Source organism: Arvicola amphibius, chromosome 11 (assembly GCF_903992535.2).
Source record: "Arvicola amphibius chromosome 11, mArvAmp1.2, whole genome shotgun sequence".
Taxonomy (NCBI): Eukaryota; Metazoa; Chordata; class Mammalia; order Rodentia; family Cricetidae; genus Arvicola; species Arvicola amphibius.
Genome location: NC_052057.2, coordinates 36,464,005 through 36,484,523, shown reverse-complemented (window position 1 = coordinate 36,484,523; position 20,519 = coordinate 36,464,005).

The window sequence follows — 20,519 nt, the reverse complement described above, 5'->3', positions numbered from 1 at the left end:
GTGAAAGAGCAACACGCCTTTCACCTTGTTTGACATAGTTAAACAATGCAGCATAAACAAATGCAACAACTTCTTTACATAGTTAAACATTATTCTGCAACACAAACAAGTGTGCAAACACATCTTTACATAGTTACATGAATATTCTATCGCAACAAACCACCAGGAACAGCAGGATATCTGCTGTGTGATAGTATCTCTTAGACATCCAGGGAAGCTGTACCCATGGAATCTGAAACAATATGGTCAACCTAAACAAGACCCTGCACAATGTTGACACCAGCTGACGTTTCAACATGGATGGGGGAATCTCACAAGGCTTCACCCCTATATGAAGATCTACAGGCAATCAATGGCTGTTCAAGACTGTTGAGAGAGGGAGAATCAGCCTTCTTCAGGGGGGTCCCCTGATTGGCTATCCAATTCTAAATGGTCAGACCTAAATGCATGTACATATAAACAACACTAAATGGATTCACACATATGTATATCTGTAGCAACAATAGTTAAAGAAGAGGTCATTAACCTGAGAGGTAATAGGAGGGACATGAGAGGAATTAAAGTAAGAAGAAAGAAGAGTAGAAATAATATAAATACTATACTCACGTATGAAATTCTAAAAAATAAAACAAAACAAAATATAGCCCTGCGTATTTATCTATGACCTGTCTATGTTTATTATCATTTTTGTGTGATTCTTGGGGGGGGCAGGAATCAAGCCAAGAAGGTCCTTATTCATTGGACGTACAGTCTACCACTCCTCTCTACTCTGTTTGAGTTTACATCAGTGCACATGCGAAATCCAGGGGAAGAAGAGCTGGAACTGCACTTATGTAGATAGAAATTATTAGGAGTCTTCATTCTAACATGGCTGTTTGCCCATCAGTGAAAATGGTTCCTCTGTGTTTATCTGTCTCTTTATCCAAAATCAGAGAGTGGGTTTGTGGTCCGAGTCAAGGTCTTAAATTAAAAGCTGTCTTCTGTGTTTGCGAGTGTGTAATGTGGCTTCCTGCTAAGCCTGGGGACCCAAGTTCAATCCCTAGGGCTCACAGAAGAAGTTTTTCTTTGACCTCCACATGAGTGCCATGGCACTTCTCACCTCTAAACATTTTTTTAAAAGGAAAAGATCCCACTTAAAAATGAAACATCTCTTCTGTCTTGATACTTGTATGTGGAGAAGGCTCAGATCCCTACATCATGGGCATCTCAAGGAGGTCAGGGATGCATAGATGGCTTCCATCTTATCCAGGGTTGAGGACAGGAAATACATGTGCAGGGCATTTGGTACTTCAGACTGTGGTGATAATTGCATCTGTGTTCTCCACATACAGAATAATGGAGTTTCTTAGACTAACAGAAAGAATATTGATAACATTTATCTCCCAAAAAATAGCAAGTTAGCTACTAGATTTTAACATCAGACACTTAAACAGATCAAAGCCTTCACTTATCATTAATTAGTATAGTTTCTAAATCTGTTCAAAAACTGAATACTCATAAAACTAAACACAGAAAATAAATGATCTCATAGGTTTTCCTAGTGAAATGCCCTTAATTTGAGTTGGTCTTTGATTGAATAAATGTAAATATCAGGGCAATTTTACCATAGTCTGTTTTCTTTTGGAATATCTCAGAATAACATCCTGGCAGGGGTATTGTAGCACTGAGAACTGGGATCCCTATTGTTGGGGAGGAGTTGACAGGTCTTAATTTTTCTATGCTCCCAATGTAAAGTACAGATGAGTAGAAGAGAGAGAGAGATAAACCAACTTAGCAAAGCAAGATTCTAAAGTCAACTGGGAAGCAAGGCAAAAGGAGAGAAATGCTGGGACTGAAAAGATGTCTACAGCGGGCATGGCCTCATGGGAGAATATCCTCTGGGATCTAATGCATTATATGAATTTTATTGTACTGCTGTTGAAAGACATTGTTGACTTGATGATATTCTAGGCAAAGATTTGCTGCCCGTTGGCTTGGAGTAGCCAGTGTGGAGACAAGTGGGTTTTCTACCCACAACTAAAGTAAGGCCTTTCAAAGCTAACATTAAGCTCCCTTTAACCCTGGCCATTTGAAATGGAGAGTCTCTGCATTTGCTTTCCACTGAACAGTGTGATGGTGAATCGAGACGGTCAACTTGATGGTAGCATCACCATGGAAGCAGATCTCTTGGCATTTGAGTAATTTTGTAAATGAGGCTAGCAAGATGGGAAGACCCATTCAAAATGTGGGCAGCTCCATTCCCCAGGCTTGTGTCCTTAGCTGAGGAAAAAAGGGCAGAAGGAGCTGACACTAGGATCCACTGTTTCTTGCTTTCTCACTGCAGACAAACAGCACCTACCTCCCACACCCACCATCAAACTTTGGCACCATAATGCAATGAGCCTCTTAACTGTAAGCTGGAGTAAACTTTTCCCAATTAGTTGCATTGGTCAGATATTTTATCTTAGCTACAAGAGAAAATAATAAACACAAGTATATTTTTTTGGTTTTTCGAGACGGGTTTCCCTGTAGTTTCTAGACACAAGTATATTTTTGTTAAATAACTTATTTATGATTTTTGGGAGTTTCACATCATGCTCCCCCAATTCCACTCATTTCCTGGTCCTCCCTGTTTTGCCCTCATCCCTGCCATGCCTCCCTCCATAAGGACCACCAAATTAAAGCAAGCAATCAAGAAAACCAAAAGCAAAAGCAAATAAAATAAAAACAAAACAACAAAAAAACACAACAAAAAACAACCAACAGAAGAAATCTCTTGCTTCTCCCTTCTTTCCTCCTTCTCCAACATCTCTTCATCCATCCTGGTGGCAATGGAGGTTCTGGTGTACCCTAAAGAATACCTCTTGTCTCATCAGTTTTACTGGCAAAATATTCATTGCCATGAGTCACTGTATGGCTCAAGGCCTCTGGTTTCTGGTACACCATCATCACTGGATCCTAACTGGAACTCCTCTGGGATATCCTGTGGCAGTCACTAGTCTTGAGATCTTGCAGGTATTGTTCCACAGGACCGGTCTCTTCACCAGCTCTAGCCGGCCCTAGATAGAGTAGCCAAACACTAATAGTTTTGGAATGCCACAACATGGAGTTGTCTTACTCAAGATGAGTGCACAGCATCAGCAACAACTGTTGCAGTGAACTGCAAAAGAAATAAACTAGATTGACCCTCAGCTATGGCAGACCCCACATTCCTAGCAAAGAACTTTGAATTTTAGTCTCCAGCAGAAGTTAGGACTTAACGTTTTTTGAAAAATATTATTTTGAGAGGGTTATTTGTTAATAATGCATTGTTTGGGACATTGTTACTAATGCATACATTTATGATTAAAACTTAGATATGCCCTGAGAGTCTCACAAGACATAGCTAACTAGGTCTCGGTGGGTCCCAAGCAAGGAAAGCGACAAGCTGGAGGGCTTAGGTATCACATCTCTGCAGTGTAATCTGTAATCGTCCACAGGACAGAGCTACAGCAGCTGCCCAGCTCAGTGTGTGTTTGATGCACACTGAAAGCAGACAGAGCCAGGGCAGACTAGCAAGAATGTTCTGGAATGTATGGTGTGGAGCCAGGAAGAGGCTTGGCCTGATGCTATTATATGTGTGAATGGTATGTCCTCTGTATTTGCTTTTTTCTCATTTAAATTGCTGACACGAAGGTCAAATAAGAGGCCTCTGGCACTTTCCACACTGCTTCCTGCAGCTGTGGTAAACATCAGATAATGTCACCATAATTAAGAACTTAATTGGCACCTTCCTTAGACCATATATGAACTTTCCTACCAGAAAGAACGTTAGCCAGGATTCATTGCCAGGAAAAAATCCTGCCTCTCATCAAACGCAGGACACGTTCTTCTCTTATGTGAAAAGAGCAACATAAATCTTGTTTATCTTTGGACTCCCATTGCCAACAAGTCTTAAAACCAAACTTACAATCCAACTTTAAAGCCCAATCGAAGATCCAGTTTTGAAAGTATGTTTATTTTCATTCTGGTTCTTTCTACATATTTTTTTTTCTTCTGGTGGCCCAGTTTCCCTCTTCCTTCATGTGCTAAAAGCATCACTTTAGTGCTGACTTGACTCCAGTTCTTAATTCTGAAACAGGGACACGCCATTGCAATTAGAAAAACAGCGTGGCACGAGCTGAGTTTGTACGTATCTATGGTTGTACTTCTGCAACCTGTGGGCCAAATTCTCAACAAAACAAACGATTATGGTGAGAATGACAGCTGGAAACAAATTCACATGTCGTTTGACTGACGTGGACTGTAACACACTCGGAACGTGTATGACAGGGTTCTTCCCAGGGAGAGCCAGATTAGAGGATTCACGGTTTACTGATAACCAAGCAGGCCGCCCATATTAATGAGCAAGATTCACTGCTAGAAATCTACACTGTAACTCAGTGGAGCCAGGTATGGTGGCGGGGTAGGGAAGCTGAGGCAGCAATATTGCAAGGCCAAGGTGGGCATAGCAAGACCCTGCCTCAGGCAGACAGACAAGAACACAGCAAACAAAGGTAGTTCACCATATTGCCAGATTGGGGGGAGGAAAAATAATTGAGTTACAATGTTTTGACCATATTTATGTAGTTTTTGCTTCAAATTTAACCACAGTACTAGGAAAATAAGATAATTTTTCTTAATTTAGGTTTTTTTTTGTTTGTTTTTAGTGACAGAAAATACTGTTTATTTTTTTTAAATTTGTAAATCTATGTTTATTTTTTAATTCTGTGTATTCAGCATAGGCATGTGTGCATGAGCACAGATAGCTGTGGAGGCCAGAAGAGGACATCAGATCCCTTGGATCTAGATTTACAGGAGGTTGTGAGCCTTCAGAACAGAGCTCAGGTCCTTTTTGAGGGCAGCGTAAACTCACAGTGCTGGAAGTATTAGACAGGGTCCTAAGAAGGAAGAAAGCAGAATGCAATATAATGATACCAAATAATTACAAAATACAATAAAAAGTCCACAGCTGAATGGAAAGTGACACTCTACTTATGACTCGAAACATGTGCCTATAAAACCAGAGGGTGTCAGTTAATTACAAATTCAGTAAACACTCTAGTAAGGACACTAGTATTTCTCGGCATGAATCCTTTCAAACCGGGAAACAAACTGGAAAAAGCTTGCTCACAAGTACAATGATCCACGCACGCTCTCTGTGGAACAAACTCAAAGAATCACATAATATTGGCCCCTTTTAAGCTAATTTGCTGTGATAAGCTAGCATTATACGTGTTTATGTTTTACTACAATTCAAGGACACCTTCAGTGAAATGCATTCCAATTTCAGGCAGTTTACACATTTATTTTAAAATTTACTTACAGATAATATTTAATTTTGGCACTCACAAATTAGCTTTTAATAAGGATTAATGGTTCTCTGAAAACAGGATGAAGAAAATGTGTTCGGTATGACTGAAAGGGGTTGTGGGCCTTTCCCAGGGTGAGCAGACTCAGAGGTTTCTTTCTCAGGGCCACTGCTCTACTCCTGAATGGGCACACTCGGAGTGGTCTCAAGGACTCCAACCAGGACAGTCAGTGAAAAGCCGAGGAGCTGTGGGTGAAACGTGGATTTTCAGAAGAGTGAGTGTAAGGGACATCCTCGGTGAACAGTGAAGCTGGGGCCGAGAACACAGAAGATTGCGGCTGTAAGAATAAGCCTGGTAGCCCTGCCTTTAATTCCAGCACTCAGGAGGCAGAGACAGGCAGATCTCAGCGAGTCTGGGGCCAACTAAGGCAAGTTCCGGGACAGCCAGGGCTACACAGAGGGAATCTGGGAATGTAGGCTGGATAGACGGCTCAATGGTTAAGAGCAGTTGGTCTAACACCCTCTACACATACCTGTTCTCACATGCATGGGCGCGCGCACACACACACACACACATACACATACACACACACACACATACACACACACACACACACACACACACACACACACACACACACACACTGATGCTAAAATCAATCTTAAGAAAAGAATAACTGAAGCTGAAGCGAAGTTGGTAGGGTGTGTGAAACTCTCCATCCCCAGCCTTAAGAATCAGTTCTCATGGCTTGCTTCCATATGCCAGCCCTGGTGGTAGCGGGTAGAGTTACCAAGATCAAGTTCAAGGTTTATAAATTGGCAGCAAGCCTGAGAGATATAAGACCCTGACTCAAAAGCAACAAACAAAACAACAGCAAACCCCAACAACCAATGAAAGCATCTGAACAACACCCCATAGTAAAAGCGTCACTTGAGGTTCAGGGCAGTACTGAACCCAGACTAGTCTATCATAAATCAAATACAGAAGTCTGAAGTGAAGATCCGCCAGGTGCCTTCCCGTGAGAAACAGGTTGCTTTGAGACCTGCATCCAGAATGTTCGTGCATGCAACAGTGTTAGGATTCTAGGCTGGGCAGGTTTGTGTGTCACTCTGTCTAGACTCAAAACAGTCTATCTCAACAGCAGCCTGCACTGCTCTGTTCAAAGTGTGTTTAGTAATGACACAAGGCTTTCAATTCATGGCCCCTTGCTTGGATGGGTCTGTCGTGGGTGTTCTCACCTTCTGTATCCTTCCGATTAGCTCCACACAGAGCACTGGCCTTGATCCCTAAATTCCTATTTAAAAGACACTCACTTTGTGCAACTTTGGCTGATAAATATTGACTTGTCCTCCTGTGCAATATGATGGCAACATGCTATGGGTATGAGTAAATATTTCTGCTTCGACTAAGCAGGAGTTTGTGTATGCAAAGGATTGGGACCCAGCGCTAGCTTACACAATAATATTTTTATATGACGCTCATCTGTCCAAGGGATTGCCAGCTTTCTGAAGGAAAGCAGGGAGGATGTTTGTCCCTAACTGCTAGTGATTTGATATATATTCTGAATTAAAGAGGATCCATACAAAATTTATCAGTGTTAAAATTATCACAGTTGTATATATAAAATGGAAGTGTTTCTCATTATAGAGAACCTTAAGAAATTATACACAGTAATTTAGATAATTCTCAATTTCTTGTAACTATGTGCCAAAAATTAGCTTATCACCCCCACACTTACAATTTCTAACTTACAGATTTCATGTTGCTCATATGTTTATGAGAGACATCTGTGGGGTTCTCATGATTATAAATTAGAAATCAGTTATTCCCCAGAAAAGCATATGTTTTTGCAGACATAAAACATGGAATAATAGAATGTGTACTGACACCAGGAAGAGGTGAGAAGATCTACTGAGAAGTCAGGAATGTTGACAAGAAAGACTATGTTCTAGACCAGCAGTTCTCAACCTGTGGGGCGCAACGCCTTTGGGGGTCACATATCTGCTATTCCGCATACAGATATTTACAATTAATAACAGTAGCAAATTACAGTTACGAAATAGCGATAAAATTATCTTATAGTTGGGGGTCACCTCAACATGAAGAACTGTATTGAAGCGTCACAACATTAGAACGGTTGAGAACCACTGCTACGGATGTTATCCAGCGCTTCAATGCCACCATACAAGTAAATATTCCTCCCCACGTAAAATAGTTCCCTTTTCCCAAAGAAATTTCTTTGAAATTGGAGTTATGGACAGTTGTGAGCTGAGTATGGGTGCTGGGATCAAACCCCCTGACCTCTTGTACTTTGCACACCCATGGCCCTCGTTTCTGCCTCCATCTCGTATTTTGTTTGCATCCCTTCTACCTCAGAACCTCTTTCTCCTCTTCACGGTCTCCTTTCTAGAAAAGCTTCCTTTCTGTGAAGATACAATTTTATTTTTACTTTTTGGATACAAAATCAGCTTGAGTTTTTAAGAGGTAAATTGGATACCATTTAGGTCTCCTGTAAGGAAAATTATATACAATCCAAATCAGACATATTGGTAACCCCCCCAGAGTGCCCTGGTACTTCATAGATAGCCAGTTCCTGTACACACCTGGGCCTTGATTTTAAGTATGAGGCATAGAGATTCAAGGTCTGATGAAAATCAATATCTCATCAGATTCTAAAGAGGAAATGAATGCCTCTCTCAAGAGCTTGCTTTCATGTCAGACAGCAATGTCAACGCAAAAGATAAAAGGTTTAAAAATGTCATGGTTAGGCTCGACAAAGCCGTGACTAAACAGGAAGCCACCCTACTAACTAGTCAGAGTTCAGTGAGACTTCCAATAAATATAGGAATGGACAGGAGTGAAAATAAAAACACCTTCAGTGTGGTTCTGGCGAAGGCCTGCCTTTGCTGGGGACATGCTCTAACAACACACATCTCCCTTTAAAAGCTGTGGCTCTTACTTTAGATATGATTATTTCCTGCTGTGGTCATAAATTAAGGGCAGTGACTATTAAATTTAATTACACTTCTACGGCAGCATGCAGCTGGGGGGAATTTAAGCTCTCAGGAAGGGTGATTACAAAGAGAAGACCCGTCCACACAGCGATCATCCCCCTGTGAACATCCTTCACATAGGCAAGATTCAGTCATAGACCCACATAAAATACACACGCTTTTTTGGCTCAAAGAGAGGGGTCTGAATTCACCGAGCACAGAGGCAGAGCTGCCGGTCGGAAATTCTGCACTCTCTGTATAGAAACGTACTCTGCGTTCCTCTCCACAGTGACCGTCATCCGAAATCTGGTGAGCTAGAAATCAAATGGCAGGATTTCTCCCAGCCATCTCACAAATGTCCCTGACTCGGGACACAGTGTTCTCTCTGCTCTTAGGTGACTAGGGCCTTGTAGGGATTCATAAATATGAGCACGAACAATATTAATAATATGCTTGGAGCAATGAGGTCTTCTTTACACATGCAAATGGAAGAAAAATACACAGGGAAGCTTTGAAACGCTTGGGCTGCAGCGAGACACTTAAACAAAGGTGAAAGTGGAGTTAAGGGTGGGATTGTGAGCTCTGCAAAGGGCAGGGATAACCCTGCTTGGAAAGTACACTTGATTGGACTTGTACTGGGTGACAAGGTTTGTTAGCAAGAGTGTGTTCCTGTCACCCACTCAACATCACTCCAAATCGAGAAAACAAGTATGCTCCACATAACGTTTAATAAATAGCCTATGTTTTGGAGGAGGAAGAACCAAAATTATACTCACATACTGTACGTTCAAATACCAACCTGAAATACATGTATTTATGGGTGTTGCATTTGTAAATGTAATCCATGATGGTTTTTTTCCTGTGCATTTAACAGAAAGAGGAAAATGGACCCACTCATGAGCATTTCTATGGTCAAGAGAGGGCGAGGGATAGGAACATAGCAGTAACTAACAAAAGAGGTCCAGACAGAAACCAAAGCACAGAGGTAAGGCAGAAGAGACCCCCAGGTCCAACAGAAGGTTCTGTTTCCTCTGCCATGGTGCTGGACTTTCCTGTGTGAATCAGTTTCCCCAACCAGCCCAGAAGAGTTCTCAGAGCAGGTGAGTGAATAGGGCAGGTATAGGAAGGTGGGCAGATATAATCAACATGCAATATAGGAATACAGAAAAATATCACAGAGAACACAATTAATTTGCATAATTAGTACAAACTAAAATGATGCGAGTTTTAATAACAGAAATCCAATTTGTCAAAGCATACCTGTTTCCAACTACATAGTAATGTTTAGTGAAGTCATTTTTCCTGCATAAAGCCTGTCTCATGCCCATGTCACACAGGGAAGCAACTCCTACAGGACAGCTGAATTTCTTTTCCTCTCTGTAACTATAAAAATGAATTCTATACAAGAAAGATATAGGAGTATTAGATTTAGCAGAAAAGGTTAATGCCTCTATATGCTATATGAAAACATGTTTCAGGAGGCTGGAGAGATGGCTCAATGGTTAGAATTATTTTAATATTGTCTGGGAAATAGCTTCTGAAGGAAAAGATCCAACAAAAAAACCAAAAAAACACAGCTGCCTTTTAATTAGCTACTGGAAATCACAACAATATTAAAAAAAATCTACTAGGGATAAAAAGGAGATTTGAATGTTGAAATCAGATGGGACAAGTGAAGCCAACTAGAAAGCCCATAGAACAGATTAGATAAACAGAGGAGACTTGGACAAAGCTCATACAGCTGGTGACAGAACCTAAATTACAACGGCTTAACCCCTACCACAGAAGTTATTCGTACAGCTGTATATAGTCTTAAAACTAGAAGATACATTTTCATCAGCCAGTAAAACTGAAATTATCCAAAAGAGTCGGTCCAACTTTGCTTGCAGGAGTTGATGTGAATGGCTTTGTTGATGTCGACAATGATCAATCAACATACTTTTTACTCTGTCAACACTTGAGAAGAGCCCAAAACTGACTTAGCATGTGCAGGCAGTTGCTTTTTTCCTCTTAAGGAGATGAATCTGAAGAAAGTTGCCGCAATGCTAAATGCATGATTACCAAAGCATTGCACGCCTTACATAAGACCAGAAGAACCACTGATGGAGTATGAATTACATCAAGGCTCTGACTCTTCAAACAAAGCTACATATTAGATGTATCACACACAGAGGAAGATTTAGAAGCAGTAAATTAGGCAGCATCTTTGTACGCACAAACTCTAAAAACTTGATACTTGTCTGTGATTTCCCTTTTGAAGAGCAGTGCCAAAGATCATTGTTATTATTATCTGTTTGAAACAGATCATTCTTTCCAATTTGGTTACTATCAATCGGACATAGAGAACCACATTCTCTCAGATGGAATAAAGGCCTTACAGCTGTCTTGAAGCTCATTGTACATGGCCACTGAATTGCCAAAAAACCCTACTTCCATGTTTCCAGTTGCTAATGTCCAGGGTTGTAACAGTCTTTCTAATGAATATCTTGCCTGCAAACATATGAAAAAAATGTATTCAACGAATCACCTAGGAAAGCCAACTGTCTCACACAGGTTTGCTGCTCTCTCGTCTTTACGGTCGCTTTTGTTTCACTCCTCTTCAGTGTATATTCAGTTTATTCAGTTTATATTCAGAACTCATTTATATTCATTCAGCAAACCTTCCTTAAAAGAAAACCCCATTATTTCCATATAGCTATGAAATCTACCTTATGAGACAGACAGACAGAGAAATGGGGGAAGGGGGAGAGAGAACAGGGCATGTCTTAATTTGCTTTTCTGTTCAATAAACTCTCCAACCAAAGGCAAATTAAGGAGGAATGAGTTTATTGGCTTATCAGTTTGGTCCAGTGAGGGAAGTCATGCAGGAACCTGGAATTGGGAATTGAAGCAACTTTTTCTTTAGCTCCTGCTGGTTCTGTTGTTCATTTTTTTAAAAGCTCTTTTCTTCTTTCTCATTATGCTGTTTAAAAAAATATTTCTCCTTTCTTTCCTTGCTTCATTCAGTGCATCCATAAGAATTACTTGTGCTATGATTGAAAACCTTGTTAGACTGGTACACCCATGGACATCAACAAAACATAGCCTATCAAGTTGCAGTAAGATTAAGCATCTCTCCATGCATTAAAACTGGGCATGGAGACCCAGTATGGGCAGTAGTGTACCAAAAGCCAGTAGGAGAGTAATAGACAGCCCCTTGTTCCTACTATTAGGAGATCCACAAGAAGACCCATGGAGGCTCACTGGTTTTCTGTTCAGTCTCCGTGAGATTCTATGAGCCCAGGTTAGCTGATTCTCTGATTTTATTTTTTTGTGGTGCCCTTGATGAGTGATCAGGTTGCGGGGGTGGAAGGGGAGAGTTCTGAAAGAGACTACTGGAAAGGCAGAATATTTGGGGATCAGGTAAAATCCTGGTGCTAGAGAATCTCCCAGGAATCTATAAGGATGACCACCTCTAAGATTACTAGCAATAGCAGATATATAGCCTGAACTGGCCATCTCGTGTGAGCACACAAAACTTCAAGTGGAAGGAGTGGGAAAACAACCCAGCCATATAGCCTTTGACCTATTATAATCTGTCCCGCCTACAGGATATGCTGGGGTAAGGGTGAACTAGAGGTTGAGGGAGTTGCCAACCAATGACTGCTCTAGTCTAAAACCCATGCCAGGAAAGTAAGCTCACACCTGACAAGGCCTGGAACACCAGAGACCTGACAGAACCAAGCATGACTGGAAGGAAAAAATTGTCAATGTAATAATGCCTAACAGTATTCTGCTTTATTCATAGATTGATGTAAATAGAGACTGTGCTTTCATTTCCAGGCCACCTAGACCCGAATAATCACTCAGAAACTATATTAATTACAACACTGGCCAACGGTTCAGGCATATTCCTAGCTAGACTTTATATTTTAAATTAGCCCATTTCTATTAATCTGTGTATTGCCACGAGGCTGTGGCTTACGGTAAGGTTCTGGTGTTCTTTCTCCTTCAGCAGTTACATGGCATCCTCCTTGACCCCGCCCCCCTCCCTCTCTCTGTCTTTCTCTGTCTGTCTATATCTGCTTGGATTTCCTACTTGTCTTTACTCTGCTAGGCCACTGGTCAAAACATCAACCAATAAATGCAACACATATACAGAAGAACATCCTACATCAGATTGGTACCTAGCCCAGTTGTCATCAAGAGACTTCAACCTGAAACTGATGGAGAAAGATGCAGACCCCCAGCCAAACATTAGACAGAGCTCAGGGAATCCTGCAGAAGATGGGGGAGAAAGGATTGCAGAAATACTGTCTTTTATGTCTTTGTTTTGTAAACATTTTTTCTGTTTATATTTTTTTCAGTATATTTGTAGATTTTAATCTTTTTGTCGCCGTTGTTAAGAACGGAAGTGTCCACACTCCCTTTAGCACACACAGGGTGGGAATTATCAGGACACTGCCTTCCTCTTCCACACAGGCAGACTGCAGCATCCTCAAGGTCAATGACACAGGGTGTCATTTCTGCCAAAGAAGGACATGCCCAAGGCTGTATGACAATTATTCTTTGTGTGTGCTTTTCAAACGACTATTAAATACCCTCAACATTTGCTTATTTCTCCCTTAAATGTGATTTGAAACTTATTTTGAATGAGAAATGATCAGATTATAACTTCTCAAATAAAAAAAAATTCCTGTGGGTGTAAACAAGGCTGTTTCCTGTTTTTCCTTGGGTACAACCCTTGAGATAGGGTCTGGTGGTTTCACAGTAAAGAAATGGATGCAAATGAGCAAAATTGATTAAAAGAAATATTAGGATCTTGACGCCGAGAGCAGACACTGTCTCGAGCAACATTGATAGCAGTGTGGCTAGAGAGTAGAGATGTTTGTATCAACAAAAAACTTACAGGGCCTGGTGATTGATGATGAGAAAGGAAGAAGAAATGGAAACACACACAGGGAACCAGATAATGTGTTATAACAGAGTAAAGAATTAACAATGAAAAGAGGAAGTTTATATGGAGAAGGTGAAGAAAGCCATTGGCACAATGATAGTTGTGAGCTCAAGAATGTGTGAGTAGAGAGTCTACTGGGAATGCCAGACTTCCCACATGGGTACCCCCCTTTGAGTTCCTGCAAGGTGTTTCTAAAGAAATGGAAATGAGAAGGAAAGTTCCATACACAATGTGGATGGCACCATCCCAAAGGCTCCTGGACCAAATGAAAGAAGAACACAAGCCTCGTACCACTGCTCCCTTTTTTCTGTTCCCTGATCATGGATCCAGTGTGACAGCTCCCCATGCGCTCATCACTGCCATGCCTTTCTCCCATGGTGGACCATGTCCCTTCAAACTGTGAGCCCAGAAAAAACCCTTCCTCCCTTAAGACAACTTTTGCCTGGAATTTTGCCACAGAAACAAGAAACATTACCAAAGCAAATCTGAAGGCTCAAACCCAGTCATTTTCTCAATTCTTTGTGCCCTTATCCACTGATTGTTTATGGTTTTTAATGGGAATAACACAAGACTGTGTTATAGGTCAGTTAACCCTGAAGAGAAATATATGTGTGTATATTCTTTTGACTTCATTTTTACCAGAGACAAATTTAGTCATGTAAAAACTGTTTTATGCAGAAAGCATCATCCCCAGACAGTGAGCATGACTTCAGACCCTCAAAGAACAGCACAAATATCAAAAAACCCTCACTTCTGCTGTGACACCATCCAGCCCAAGCGCTAATGACAGATGCCATCATATAATCCGCACAGAGGCAGCACCTGCATCCATTGGCTCTTCTTGACAGCATTGTTCCCCGCTCATCTGAGTCCAGGGTGGAGTTTAAAGACAGGATTAAAGCATGGCTTAGCAATTTATAGCAGGATACACATGACACATTGCCTTAGCTAGTTGCAGTGTAAATCTCACTGGGTCATTCAGTTAGATGTGAATTCATCATTATGAAAATTTATGCAATCAAATTAATGGCTTCTCTTCCTGTCATTAGTTGCTAAGCCATATATTGGCTATTTGATTAAATAAGCCAGCAGATGCCTTCCCCTCAGGCAAGGTAAGGAAGAGATGAAACTGATGGTTGGGCGGAAACTGATGATTGACAGTGGGAGGCTGTCACTTTGTTGTTATTAGACAGATATAAATATGGGTTTGCTGCTTTAGTCTTAATTTTTTAAAACTTTATGTATAACAATGGAGGTCAAGGTAGTCATACTCCACTGACTGTACCATAGCAGAAATTCAAAGAACTGTAATATCAAAAGAAAAAGAGCTATAAGATACAATGTTGACCATCTAGAGAAATGGCTCAGCACTTATGAGCCTGTTCTGCTCTTGCAGAGAACCCAAGTTCAATTCCCAGCACCCATATTGGGTGGCTCTAACTCCAGCTGCAGGGACCCGACACTTCTGTCCTCCCAAGCACCTGCACCTGCCTTCATATGTCATACGAATACACACACACACATGTGCATGCACATACACATGCATGCACATGCATGCACACATATGCACACACATATAATCAATAAATAAAACAAATCTTTAAGAAGGTACAGGATTTAAAGAGATTTTAAAAAGAAATGTTTGCAAGCGAGGAATGTAACTCAGCTGGCATTGTGCTTCCTTCCCCAGTAGGTACCAATGTCACAGTAGTTTCTCAATGGACCGCCAGCGCACAACTAATTACACGGAGACTTACTATTAATTACAAAAGCTCAGCCTTAGCTTCGGTTTGTCCCACTAGCTCTTATAGCTTAAACTAATGCATATTTTAATTAATCTGCTTCTATCACGTGTCTTTTACCTCTCTCCCGTTTTGTATGTTTGACTCCTTTTGTATCTCAATGATTTGATTCTTCCTCCTCTTCCATTCTCCCTGCCCGGAAGTCCCTCCTACACCTCCTGCCTAGCTATTTGTCATTCAACTTTTTATTACACAAACCACAGCAATGAACCTTCACGTACTGTATAAATATCTCATAGCTCACCAAATTCTGGGTTCAGTCCCTAGCAGCACACAAATCAGGACACAGTGCCACACACCTGTAATCTCAGCACTGGGAGGTAGAGGAAAGAGGACTAGACACTCCAGGTCATTCTTGGCTACACAGAAAGTTTTAGGCCAGCTTGGACTATATGAGACCTTGTCCCAACACTTTTTGGTTCCCCAGTTAACGCTCACTTGCTGCTGAACTCTCCCTCTATGAGTTCAGAGCGTCTGAAGAAACAAAAACAAATAGGTAGAGAAAACACAAGGCAGTCCAGGTGAGAGCGCAGGCGCAGCAGGCTTGCAAGGCAGTAAAGGAATACATTGGGCATTACCCACACCAGGGTTAAGCCCTCTGCTGCCTCCCACATTGCTACTTGTGTCCGAGTCCTGAGTCACATGTGGGATCCACTTTTCTTTGCTTCTATGCTCCTCTGTTCCGCCAACTCCAAGTAAATGACCATCCAGTGATTTACGGATTCTTAACTTTTTCTCCACTTTCGGCATCTCAGGTACCCACCAGAATCTTTGTTCTCCCACCCCTCCCCCCATTTTCTCTTTCTGTCCCAGGTACGTAATCATGTTCTTCTATCTCCCCACTCTCATGAGTGCATGAATGCACTGCCATGAATCCCCGTGTTCATCTGATTTCCCCCAAAAGCCCAGGCCACTAGCTTCTCTGTACATGGCAGATCCCGGGGCTGACTAACCCTTCAACCTATGTGGAAATGCAATTCGGCAGGTGCCCAGGGCCCAGGAACCCTGTGGACACTGTCTGCTGTGCTATGTGTAACTGGGAATCGGTCTTCTGTCTCCTTTCACTGAAGGCTTCTTCAGAAGCCCTAGGACATTTAGCCTTGATGCTGTCAACCTCTCACCAGGACTCAGAGCACACTCCTGGGTCAGGCATGCCAACACTGGAAGGCTTCTGCATGCTAATGAGACTTTGCCCACCACAGATGCTTTCCTGAAAAGACAAAAAGCTGAAGACGGAATCATTCACCTCTCCATCTTCCCTCTAGATACATAATACACCGAGCCCCTTGCTGACAAAGAAAGTGTACACATTCTCCCCAAATTCACTAGACTAACAAAGCTCTTCCTAGCCACTTACAGAAGAAAAATTCCTATCAACTCGTTCCTTTTATGTGTCCTCACCTTCAAAGGGCAGCTAGGATCGAACTGGAGCAGACAGCTGCCTTTGTTGTGGCGGTAATGAGCTGGGATGGGACAGATAAGACAGGCCGTGGATTCAGGGTCGCAGATGTGCAAGGCTTCATGAATTTATTATCAAAATGTGTCCTCCTCCTTGTAAACTGGGCTGCCACCACCAGAAAGTGATTGTCCTGACTCATGTCTTGCTACAAAGAGTGACCCCCCAGCAGCTTCATAGTTGCTCAAATGCAAAAATTATTTCAATTTCAAGGATCACATCATAGACTCACGGGGCCACTCTCCAAAATCTTCTATAACCATAATCTTCTAAATTTTGCTATCTAAGAACATAGTAGAAATAAGAACTATGTTACCAAGAAACATACACGTAAGAAAGACATAAATAGAGGTTTGTGAAAACTTGCAAGAGTGTTGCTGTGGACCTTTAAAATTATTTCAGATCGCAACACTTAATTTCAAAAAGGCTGCATTGGTTTGATGCCCAGGGGTGCATGGGATTTCATTTATCCATTCAGTCCTTTGCTGACCTCTGGAAACTTCATTTTCTTTTAATGGCCAGTTTCTTGTACTCCAGTAAAAAAGACCAAGTATTGCTTCAAATTACAAACAAACTGGAAATAAATGGTGGTTGTAGTTTTCAGATATGAATATATATTCTACCACTAAGCAGACAGCCCCAATTAGTTCGTTTTTAAGACTATGTTTTCATAAGAAGATAAATCTGTGCTAAAGGGGGATCCCTGCGCTTGACCTTAGCTCTCTGTTTACCTGCTGTGTTACCTTGCACTTCACAGTTTTGAATGTAAACTAATGGCATCGTAGGCCAGCAGTGGTGGTGCAGGTCTTTGATCCCAGCACTTGGGAGGCAGAGGTAGGTGGAGCTCTATGAATTCAAGGCCAGCCTGATCTACACAAAGTTTCAGGACAGCCAAGATTACACAAAGAAACTCTGTCTTAAAAAAAAAGGAGGGGGTATTAGGTTGTGTAACCCCTCAGAGAGGGCTTTGAAAAGGGAAGCGATAAATAAATATCAGATATTTGTATCTTTATGACACCGAGTTTCTACAAACCTGCTTCCATTTGAAGTAATGCTATTTGAGGGAATTATTACTACTGCTTTATTAATATTGTCTCTAAACCTCTTACTTTTTATTGTCCAGTTTCTCCCATGATGGCTAATCTGGATTGTCCGCACAGTTGTGTCTGGAATCAACTAATGCCCAAACTTCTGGATACTCCTGTGCGGGACTTTCTTATCAGGTCCTTTGACGTAGGACGGCCCACCCTAAATGTGGGTGGCACCGTCTGTGGCAGCCCAGATAGAAGAAGGAAGCTTTGCTGTTTGCCTGCTAGCCTGAACTCTTGCTAGCAAATTCATCTATCCTGTTGCTGAGGCAGCCCTTCACCAATGTTAGAACCAACTTTCTCAGGATTCCAGGGCAGACTGAAATCCAACAGCTCTCTGGGAATCATATGGGCCTTTGGCCCAGACTGGGACTGCAGAGACATCATATGGACTGAGAACTAACAAAATCTTGGCCCCTCAGGATGAGACAGCCATTGTTGGACTATATTGACCTACATGAACCTTATAGTGTATAACAAGCTAATAAATCACACACACACACACACACACACACACACACACACACACACCTATCAATTCTGTTCCTTTGGACAACCCCTAATAACACATATCTTTTGTCTCTTGAAAGGATGCATACTGACCTCTATTCCTGTATTTCTATACTGGTTGTAATTTCAAATTCTTAGCAGCTATCTTTAAATTTTGTGTTTAAATATGTCTAATTATATATTCTTAAAAGTTAGGTCTAAACTTTTAACGCAGTTGTGATTTTAGTTTATTTTCCCAATTTTGTGAATAAAATGTATTATTCTGACAAAACCACTTAAGGCAGAAAATATTTATTTGGCTCACTATTTAAGGTTATGGTTCCTCATTGTGGGGAGGTCACAGCAACAAGAACCTGAGCCAGCTGGTCACATGCATCCACGGTCAAGAGAAGAGATAAATGGATTAGTGTATGCATGGCAGTGCTCAGGATCCCTGCCTAGGTAATGGTGCCACCCACCATGAGCAAAATTTTCCATCTCAAGTAGTAATCCAGATAATCCCCCCCACAGACGCCCAGCATACCCAGTTGTACTGCTCACATGGGTCTTCCTGTATGAGAGGTTGAAGCACACACACTTTGGTATGAGAGGTTGAAGCACAGCCCTTGGGTGCTGAACTTGGTATGTTCAGCAATCAAGGGACCTGCGTGCTGCAGAGAAGTTTACAGGAGGCCCGCAAAGCTCTGTAAGACACGAAGCTTCGTGAGAAAACACATCAGCAGAAACACTATCAAACTGCATGGAGAGACATTGAAACTACCGGAATGAGGGTGGACTATCAGCTCTTTAAATAGTCGTGCAAAGAAGGCGGCATGCAAGCAAGCAAGGAAGGAAGCAAGCAAGCAAACAAAAAACCAACCAAACCAAAACCAAAACCAAATCACAACAAACCAAAAACGGTGTCGTTTTTGCTGAGAAAGCATAGTGACTGCAGAGTAGGGGAAGGTTCCCTGCGGGTTTCCAGAGTCGTGACCTAACAAGCAAGGTCTGTGCTCGGACGGACGGCTATGCCCCACACCTGGGGGTCAGCAAAACCTCAATCTGGTTTTCTTGTTTGCAAACGATGCTGCCTGTCGCTGTTATTCTGTGCATCCGGCTGGGCAAGAGGCAAAGGGTGTCTGCCTAGCTTCGCCATTACTGGAAGCCACTTGGGCAGATACACCGACAGAATTCTATACCGTAAGCTCCATGAACACCTCGTTCTGAAGCTGATGAAGGTTCTGAACTTCCAGTTACATCATCTCTAGGCGCCGGCTTTTCTTTCCTGCTTCCACCGGCATTTCAGTTTTCTAGTTTTTTATGTGTGTATTGACTTCTGTGTTCTCATCCTTTTGTCTCTTTCGCAATGTATCCTGTCCAACCGCTGTTGAGCACTGGAGTTAATTCCATTTTGAGACTTTTTGACATTTGGTGACTATTGTTTTAGAAGATACTTTACATGAGATTTTTGTATGCGTATTACATGCACCATGGAATGAACCCAAGGCCTTGCGCATGTTAAGCAATGCCCTCCCTGTGAGCAGGAACGCTCAATCCATTAAGCAGGAATTTGGGATATAAATACCACCTGCATTTCTATTTTTCAATGGTGTGTTTTTTTACTCTGTATTAGTTTATGTAGCTGATAATCTTAAACATGGTGCATTCTGAATTACCTTTTGCTTTCTTTATTATTGAATTTGAAGGTTAAACAGAAGACTTGAATGTTTTGTTTGGAGCTGCAGTAATCACTTGTTTTATAATCTTTCGGCACAGACTCAAGCCCTCACGCCCTGGCTCCTGCCCTCGCTCACTCCCTAGCTCTTTACCTTCCTTTCTCTTCTGTCTTTGCATCGTTCTCTCTACTTACCCTGGATTCAGTGCTTCATCCACAACCAGGTCTGCCAGTAACTCAGCTCATGCACAGAAATTTGACTTCAGGTTTTGAAGATTCAATACCCAAAACACAGAAAGTGGTTGCCCAGGTTTTGCCGGGACCTAAGTCTAGGAGGAGAGAGACCTCATAGCAAATAAGATTCTAAATCAATTCAACTTCATTATCTAGTCTTTTTCTAAATTCAAAGCTTAGATCTGCACTAGACATGTACAGCAAACTCATCTGCTGTCCTTCCTATCCCATTTGATCCATGGTCTCACAGCTGGAGCCTGCCACCATATGGCTTCTGAGGCGTGTTTGTGCATGTGTGTTATTGTGTGTGCATGTGAGTGTGTATACATGTGTGTGAATGCGTGTGTGTGTGCATGCATGTGTGCATATGTGTGTGATTGTGTGTTTGTGTGTGCATATGTGTGAGATGCCATTTCAGTTTGTGAATTAATTGGATTCAAGATCTTCAAGTAACTTAACCCTCTTTGCCTTCTCTCACTTTTCAGCATGGACTGTCGGGACTGCCTATGCCTTCTTGCTCTCTGCCTGAATTTCATG